General features: G+C 34.9%; 1 pseudogene; it reads left to right on the top strand.

Moving 5' to 3' along the window:
- Positions 1-2,109: 2,109 nt before the first annotated feature.
- Positions 2,110-7,833, top strand: part of LOC102814724 — an 8,105-nt pseudogene continuing 2,381 nt past the window's right edge.

Below are 7,833 nucleotides of genomic sequence, written 5' to 3'. Positions count from 1 at the left end.
CTTCACCTCTCCCTTTTTTTTTTTTTTATAAAAGATAACCTAAGTTTGGTTAAAATGGACACTGGTTTTGGCTCAGGTTTAGTGAAGGGATAAGTAAATTCTCCCCCTTCTACAAACAACTCTAAGTCTTAGCAAAATTGAAAAAAAACACAAGTATTTCAACACTTAGAAAATTAACAACAGGCATAATGAGAGGTAACTATGTTTAAAAACTTGCTGGATTTTGGGTTACATCATTTTGAATCTGTTAGGTTCAGGTGTAAGGTTACTCACTCCCAGTCCCCCCTTCCTCTACATACTAAATTAGTCAAGTAGGTTGAGGTCTGGTAACTTTTCCTCAGTACACTCACTTTGAGGATGACTGGTACAATGTCCAGAAAAAAGGTTAGAGGAACCGAAGCTGTGTAGGCTGGTGACTAGGGGAAGGCCAACATCAAATCTATTAACTTGAGGTTGTCATTTTAACTGTAGCAAACACTCCTGGTTGGGGCTGACCACATCTCCAAACTTTTTACATACTCCCAGCCAACCCTGTGACTATGTATATAGGAGATTTGAAAAATCTAAACGAATCGGGCTGCGAACCTTAAGGTCAGCGGTTCGAAACTACCAGGAGCTCCGCGGGAGAAAGATGAGGCTTTCTACTCCCGTAAAGATTTACACCCTCGGAAACCCTATACAGGGTCGCTATGGGTCGGAACCGACTCAATGGCACATAACAACAACAACAACAACAAAACCAAATTTAAAATTAGCATGAAATTTGGAAGTGCTCCCTATCAACACACAGCTTTATCAGCAGACGACAGAATATGTCCTGATTAATCATTGATTGAACATTGAAAAATACTGACACTGGGACAACCTCTATGAGAACAAGTTTAAAAATTAAAAAGTATATGTGTGTGCATGTGTGTGTGCATGTGTGTGTGCATGCATGAGCATGAAGAGGCATCAGTATACCATAAATGCACACACACACACAAAAAAAAAATGTGTGAGAGAGTCATATTTCAGAGATTAATCCTGGCACAAAAACAAAACAACAAATAAACAGCAGGAATAGCAGCAGGAAATTTTCAAAATCCAAAATTGTTACAAAATATTTTTAAATGTCTTTTTGTTGTTTCTTTTTTAAAAGAAAAGACATTAGACTTGTAAAGAAAGATGAAAGTGTAACCCTGAATCAGGGAATAAATTTTCCGTGAATGTTCCCAGATGTTGCATTTACTGGAAAAAGCCTTCAAAGCAGTTATAAATATATTCAAAGAAGTAGAAGAAACTATGTTTAAAGAATTAAAGGAGTCTGGGTATGGTGCTGTAGGATAAACACTGGATTGCTAATTGCAAGGCTGGTGGTTCAAATCCATCAGTTGGTCCTTGGAAATCCTATACAAGGTCACTATGAGTTGGAATTGACTCAACAACACATAACAATGGCAACATGAAAAAGTGAATCAATAAGTAGCAAACTCATGGTGTTAGAAAAAGTATCAGTGACTTTGAAGATAGATCAAGGGTCATTTTTCAGTGTGAGAAAGAAAAATGAACAGGTCTTGAAAGAGCTATTAGACAATATCAAGTGTACCAATGAATATGTAATCAGAGTCTTAATATGAGACATGCTTGAAGAAAAATATCCGTCTATACATTCATGAATCTCAAAACCAAAGATACATAAAATATGTAAAATATGAATATAATAAAATGTTATTCATATACATATTATAATCAACCTTTAAAAAAATAAAAACAGACAAAAAGAACATCTTAAAATCTGCAATAGAGTTTTGTTCCACACTGTCTCTCACTCTGTCTGAGACCTTCTAATGTGATCCCTTTCAGAGCAGTTGGTAGTGGTACCTGGGCACCATCTAGTTCTTTTGGTCTCAGAGTTGGGGAGACAAATATACATGTGTTTCATTAGTCCGTAGGACTAATTGATTCCAAACATCTTCAATTTTCATCACTCCTCTTTCTTCAACACATGGAGAGACCAATAGCTGTACTTTAGATGGCCACTCATGACCTTGTAAAAATCCCAGCGGCTATTTCACCAAAGTAAGATGTAGAACATTGTCATTTTGAATTATATTATGGCAACTGACCATGGTGTCTCCTAAGATTGTGGTTCTGAGACAGGGCTTACTGGTCATAAAGAGACTGGAGGAATCCAACACTATGGCCTTAAACTACCCTTCAGGTCTGTAATGGAACTCACCCTTGTGGCCCAATTTCCAATGAAATGGAAGATAGGTATATAGAGAGAAATGTTCAACCATTCAAGATCAAAAAGGCTGCATTTACCTGGGGACAAGTTTCAGAGTGAAATGGAAATAGGAAACCCAGAAAGGAAATAGGATAACTGTTGTTACATGGAAGGTATTGCAATCACTGAGATGAAACAAAATGTGTGCTTTGTTGGATGTGAAACTGATGATCTGCTCTGTAAATGTTCACTTAAATCATAATTGTTGTGTGTCATGGAATCTGTTCCAACTCATAGCAATCGTGTATAAGGTGTCTCAGGAATGAATGGCTTGGTGGCTTTGAACTACCAATATTGCGATTAGTGGTTCAGTGCTTATCCTATAGTGCCACACTAGGACTCTGAAATCACAATAAAGTTTTTTTTAATTGCAAATAAATTAATCAAGTTTTTTTTTTTTTTTTTTTAAACCTGCAATAATAAAACAACTCATCTATCTAGGAAAGAATAATTACAGTTAATGGCTAACTTCATATCAGAAATAATGGAGACCAGAAAGCATGCAGTGAAAAAGTGCTGAAATGAAAACAAAATAAACCTGTCCTCCAAGAATTCTGCATTCACAAAATCTATCAATCAGAAAAAAAAAAAGAAGAAGAAGAAGAAAAGGAAAAGCAAGAACAACATGGAATAGAATAATATTCTTCCCACTAGGATTCCAGGTGTGGTGATGTAGGATCGACATTGGACTGTGACCCACAAGTTCAGTTGTTCAAATCCACAAACTGCTCCTTAGAAACCCTATACAAAATCGCTATGTGTTGGAACTGACTTGATGGCGCTTAACAACAATGATGAGTACAGCTAAAAGCCTAGAATTCTATATAAAATAAACAAATGAATAACCCATAAAGTATAGTGAAGGCAATCTTGCTAGGGACATTGGAAAGAGGAATAATAATGGTTTTCCCCATATGTCTGTTAAATGTTGATGAGTTGGTTCTAATTCATAGCAACCCTATATAGAGTTTCTGAGGAGTGACTAGTGGATTTGAAGTACCAGCCTTGCAGTTAAGAGTGCTAATGCTTATCCTGAAATTCCACAAGAGGACTCTAGTAACCTCAGATTTATCAGACTGGGTACCAGACAAAGAACAAAAACAAAATTGACATTGAATAGAAACAACAAAACCCCAAGAAAAGCCTTCTCTTCAATAAACAAACAAAAAAGAATCAAGCAAAGAAGGGATTGTTAGTTGATTTAAAGTGCCATTGAGGAGTAAAGTGCACCTGACCCAAGCCATGATATTTTCAATCACTTGTATATGCATGTGAAATGTGGACAATGAATATGGAAGTTCAGAGAGTAAATGATGCATATGGGTTATGGTATTGGAGAAAAATATTTAAAGTATCATGGACTGCCAGAACAAGAAAACAAATGTCTTGGAAGAAATACGAATGTCTTTAGATACCAGGATGGTAATACTTCTCTCATACTTTGAACATGTTGTCAGAAGAGTCCAGTCTCTGGAGAAAAACATCATGCTTATAAATATGGAGGTCCAGGAAGAGTCCCAATGAGATGGATTTGACACAGTGATAGCAGCTATGAACTGAAACATAACAATTGTGAAGATGACATAGGACTGGGTAGTGTTTCTTCTATTGTTTATAGGGTAGTTATAAATCCCAACTGACTCAATGGCACCTAACAACAACAACATTATGGTATTTAGAATATATGAACTTTTTAATCTGCTAATAAATAAATACTATATGTATTTACACTGATTTTATTTAAACAAATGTAAGATAGACTAATAAGAACACCTAAGTCCTTAAGGTTACACTTTTGTGATCCAGACTTTTAATCACTGTTCATTTTTTCTGTTTTGTTTCCTATCCCTATTGCATTAGAAAGGCTGCTGCACAAGACATCTTTAAAGTTTTTAAGAACAGAAATGTCATTTTGAAGACTAAGGTGCACATGGCTCAAGCCATGGTATTTTCATTAGCCTCATATATATGTGAAAATTCCACAATGAATAAGGAAGAGCATAGAAGAACACATATGAGTTATGGCATGAGAGAAGAATATTAAAAGTACCATGGACTGCCAGAAGAACAAACTAATCTGTGTTGGAAGAAGTACGACCAATATGCTCCTTAGGAAAGATGGCAAGACTTCATCTCTCATACTTTGATAAGTTGTCAGGAGAGACAAGTACTTGGAGAATGACATTATGCTTGGTAAAGAGGAGGATCAGTGAAAAACAGGAAGACACCCAACGATATGGATTGTTACCATGGCAGCAGCAGTGGGTTCAAGCTTAACAAAAATTGCGAGGTTGGCATAGGACTGGGTAGAGTTTCATTCTCGTGTACAGATGGTCTGTATGAGTTAGAATCAACTTGACAGTGCCTAACAACAATAACAACAAAGATTCATTGTGATACACATTTTCATAAGGTTGTTTTTTAAGTGAGTAGAGTCATTTGATAATTGAATAATTGATACATATAACATTATTATTAGAAACTTAATTTTTTGATGTTCTCTTTTTCAAACTACAGTCTTGTTCAACCCATGGTTTCTATCATTTTGGGAAACTTAGCTCAGACACCAGCTTTCTCAGATGCTTCTGTAGTTATCTGAGTAGGTGAGCTTGCAGATGAGTAGCTATCTTTATCAGGAAACATTGTTTAATGCCCATTTGTATAGTTGAATAGTAAGTACTTACTTTATTCATTTTGTATTTTACATCCATGTAGGGCAAAATGATATAACAGTACTTTTTCACGTTAAAATGCAAATTACAGGAGGGCTCAACAATGCTGTAGAAAGTAGCAGATGCAGAGTGAGAATGAGAATAAAGCTTGATGAAGCACTGAAATCAAAGATGCATTGCATGTCCTATGTGTGACTAGAATTAAATCTTGTCTTATGATCTTTAACATCCAGTTCTAGTTTATTCCTGTCCTCTCTGATTTAATGCTCACCCTTTTAGTTTTAATATCAGATCATCATGTAAACGCCCTTTTTATGCATTTTACTTGAACCTAATGGTGGTGTTGTAGGATAAGCACTGGACTGCTAACCACAATGTTGATAATTCAAACCCATCAGCCACACCACAAGAGAAAGATAAGGCTCTCTGGTTCCATACAGATTTACAGTCTTGGATAACATCACCATGAGTCCAATTCTATTGGAATACATGAACACATTTACATGCCATGCAGAACTAGTTAAGTTTATGTGACTTTTCATGTCTAGCAGCATATAGTTTTTAAAACAAATAAAACATATAAACAACTAAAAACAACACATGGTTCTAATATTATACTTTGTAGTTAAGTGCCATCAAGTCAGTTCCAACTCATCAGGACCCTCTATAGAGTTTCCAAGAAGCAACTGGTAAGTTTGAACTGCCAACTTACCCTATCAAATCATATTGCAGTCCAGTGCATATCCTACAGTGCCACATCAGGGCTTTAGTTCTTAAAAATATCATATTTGCCATTAATATTTTATGAAAGAGGAAATGAGCATTCTTATAAGCATTATTGCACATTAATCTCTATGCACTTCTATATCTCCATGTGAGAAGTTCTCAGCTTACATTTTAAGGAGACACAAAAAAAAATTTAAGTTATCATAAAATCTTTTAAAAATAGAGTTTAAAAGTTAGACTTCTTTCTTGTTTTCTTAAATTTGACACTTAGTTTTGGTATTTGTTATTTTCAATCTTGCAGAAGAGGGGCCAACCGGATTAGTATTGTTGGAGATTTTCAGTTTTGAATATAAGAAAGTTCACATGAAGGAAGAGGAGGAAAAAAACAAGAAAACTTAGTGACACAGAGGAGTCAGTACTCTTTCTGTGATCATCTTCTTCACAGCAGAAAATGGCAAATGCTGCCATTAATTAAATCTCTGTGATAGAAAGCAAAATGTCTTCATATATAGTCTAACAGAAGGAAGAATTGTGATAAAAGGACCTATGTTAAACACATAGATTCTTTTATCTCCAACTCTCCAGTTATGGACCAAGTTAGGTTTCTGAAGTGCCATAGGAATCTCACCAGCATCCATAATTGCTTTTCAAAACATAAAAAGGAGAGAAAGAAGGAGAGTATTATTAATAAGAAAATAATTATCCTTTAATTATATCTCAAAATTGAGGAGAATGGATAAATACACCAATGGAATACATTAACACCTTGATATTTGTGTTGATTCAAAGTTTAAAATGTTTAGGTTAAGTTCAGAAGAAGGTGTAAGAACTCAATAATAAAAGTGTCCCATATTTGCATATCACTTCTAGATACAGGATGGAATCTCGAAAAAAAAAAAAAAAATGACAAGAAGGTATTTTTGAAGGAGGTAGAATTTCAGTCCTTATTAATTCAAAATTGTTATATTTCTTTCAGACTCAGACCATATATCAGACATTTGCCCTCCTATACTCTAATTCCTTTCCCCCTTTCCTCCTTGGATGATAAGGGATACCAAATCAATAGTTCTGTAGAAGAAGCAGATATAACATTCTGAGAGACACTGGAGACAGGATATAGAAGCAACAATTCATTTTACTGTCTCAGTTTAGATTGTATTTATACCACCTGCTATGCCTGTGGGAATGGAATCTATAGTGGTTTCTTTAGACACAAACTTTCTCTTACTGACTTTCCTTTTTCTATTCAGTGTGAGGGGCTTTTTTTTTTTTTTTTTTGCCTTTCTGGGAGATGTAGCCTATGGCACTTGGCTGAAGAGATGAGGCTTCAATGAGATATAGCAGACAAAGAGTGACAAATTAAAATGACAAGGCTGTCTTATAAAATTGTGATCTAGTGAAATGAAGTATTTCTGGCCCAGTCAATGTAGACAGCATTATGCTATGTGGTAATAGATTGCAAGACCTGAGCAGCCCATATATGTCTTTGAGATAACTGAATTTGTCACTATCAACACTCTCCCAAATTAGGTCTTTCCTGGCTTTTGAGAACATGAGCATCAACAAAGGTGTTTGTATAAGGCAAATAAATAAGGATACTGTAATTCTCCTTTTAAAAAAAAAATGTTTTTAATAATCTGAATAATCTTGGTCATTGCCTTGAAACTAATCAGTAGAAGCCTTGAAATACCCCCAGAAGTGATAGCTGAACTTTGACACTGTGTCATATTGAATATCTTGTTACATTAGTTCCCTCAAAACTCTAAGAGATGGTTGACCAAATACTCTCTCTTCGGCTTCAGTGCTGACTGTACTTCATCCCCAAGTAGTGTTAACATGATCTCCCAAACTCAACATACATCAAATAAAATTTGTAAATGCCCTTAAAATCAGTATAAATGAATTTATATATTTTCAGAAAAAAAGTTTAAATTTAATTTAATTGGTATCAAGTAGGAAAAGGAAAAAAGAATTTATTCTGGGAGAGAAGACTTTAAACATGGAGATAAATTGGAATAATCTTATATATCTTTCTTTTTCATCCACTATATGTAACTTGGTGCATCATCAAGTCTGATAATTAAATGTTTACAATGATTCTTGAAAATAATTTATCCCTTACTGATTATTTTGCCCCCATTCTAATATTGTTGTTGTTAAGTACAG

This window comes from Chrysochloris asiatica, unplaced genomic scaffold (assembly GCF_000296735.1).
Source record: "Chrysochloris asiatica unplaced genomic scaffold, ChrAsi1.0 scaffold00099, whole genome shotgun sequence".
Lineage (NCBI taxonomy): Eukaryota > Metazoa > Chordata > Mammalia > Afrosoricida > Chrysochloridae > Chrysochloris > Chrysochloris asiatica.
Note: the sequence above shows the minus strand (reverse complement) of the source record. Positions and strands in the feature narration are given on the sequence as shown.